Below are 1908 nucleotides of genomic sequence, written 5' to 3'. Positions count from 1 at the left end.
AGGCGGCGGAGGTCGAAAATCTGTCTTACTTTTCCATTGGTTTTTGGGATAAGAAATAGTCGAGACAGAAATCCCCTTGACGAGTTTGATTTTTCTACTACACCTGAAGCAAGAAGATTGTTTAGCTCCTTCGTCATTGATGGCGAATCTCTTGTCTCGAATCTTACCATGTTTTCGTGAAAGGGAATAGATTTCGGTTTTTTTACAAAAGGTATTGAATAGCCTGTTATTATTTTTTGAACAATTTTGGGTGCTCCTAGTTGCAGCCAACATTGTAGGAAGTCTTTCAGTTGACCCCCTCGGAAATTGTCAAAATTTTCTTTCTTTTGCAAACTTCTTATCCTTTCGGGAGGAATTCCGTTGCCTGACTGCAACATTTTTTCCCGTCTGACGGCTGGTAGAGGGGCTTGCCGAGGGAAAGTGTTGTGAACGCCAAGTTGAATGTTTTCCCTTTGAAGAGGAAAGCATTGTAGGTTTTCCAAAGGTTTTGGTCTTGTCCTTCTTAGAAACAATTTTTGAAAACCTTGTGAAAACGTGGGTTAACCCGCCATTGTCTTTAATAAAGTTGTTAAGTTGTTTTTCGTCGAAAAGGTGTGTTGTTTACGGGTTGATACTATGTAATGCGCTGTTGAGGACGTCATTCTTTTCTTTAAAGTTTATGCGTCTTATTTTTATCAATTCTGCTCGATTTTCGGGCGGCGCGTCTCTATTTCTTAATTGTTCTCGATGCCTTAATCGAGATCTGTAGAAAGAGTCTCAGCAAGCGATCAGCATCTAACCCTTGCGATAGTAGCTGAATGGCAGACTATCAGGGTTAGACATTTGTGGATGGAATGTCCCGCAAATAAAAGTCACTGTTCTGCAGTGAGCTGACCCTTGTTGTAGTAGCTGAATGGCTGACTATCAGGGTTAATGATTTGTGGATGGAATGTCCGACAAATAAAAGTCACTGTTCTGTAGTGACCTGACCCTTGTGGTAGCAGCTGAATGGCTGACTATCAGGGTTAGTTATTTGTGGATGGGATGTCCGACAAATAACATTCACAGTTCAGTATTAAACTGAACTGGCAGTTAATAATTTATACTCTCGCATCTAAAAGAAAATACATACACAAATATAAAAACAAAAATATAATAGAGACAATACAAACCTGTGTTAACACTTAATTTCGAACGTTACAACAACGTTTAATAACAACTTTAAGCAAATGGCACTGGCGTATCGTCGGGTAAAACAAGCGTACTGAAGAGGCCCCCAAGGGCGCCGCGCACGCCGGCACCACTTCACGCTCCCCGCAGCGTCTCTCTCTGTCTCTCACTTATCTATCGCCGCGTCTCGCTCTAATCACACATACAGAGACATTCGACCGTAACTAGTGAGCATGTGTGTACTGTAAGGTAAGGTAGGTAATCTCCAATAGGTCAAGCCGAAGGCACAGAACTGAAATAAAGGATATGATGACCTAACAAGCATCGAAATCTAGATTTAAGTACACCAAATGCTCTTTCTATACAGTTTCGGGCCTTAACATGCACTTTAGTGTAGTTGTCTCCATTTAATCTTGGCATTCAGGATTGGTGTCATTAGGTAACTTCTTTGAGGGTAACCACTGTCACCTAAAATGTTATAAGTAATAGTAAATTTACAAAAAATGTTTAACATGGAACATCACCTGCAAATATTTTTCTACTAAAAATACTATTACGCAAAAACCAAACTGACTCGTCAGATCGTTGCAGAGCCTCTATATGATTTCGCAGTCCACTACTTGCCCATATATGACTGTCATGACTTGCACCACCAAACTCATTAACATTAGTGATTCTGAGATTACTGTCCTGGTACCTAAAATATTTAATTGAGATTAATCCTCAATTCATCTTAAATTTATTACAACAAATATTAAA

At 39.7% G+C, this 1908-nt stretch overlaps 1 pseudogene; it reads right to left on the bottom strand.

The window, feature by feature from the left end:
* Window positions 1-6: 6 nt before the first annotated feature.
* The window catches only part of LOC106105354, a 5865-nt pseudogene continuing 3963 nt past the window's right edge, over window positions 7-1908 (bottom strand).

Source organism: Papilio polytes, unplaced genomic scaffold, assembly GCF_000836215.1.
Source record: "Papilio polytes unplaced genomic scaffold, Ppol_1.0 DF822845.1, whole genome shotgun sequence".
NCBI classification, from domain to species: domain Eukaryota; kingdom Metazoa; phylum Arthropoda; class Insecta; order Lepidoptera; family Papilionidae; genus Papilio; species Papilio polytes.
The sequence above is the reverse complement of the archived record's forward strand: the minus strand, read 5'-3'. Positions and strand labels throughout refer to the sequence as shown.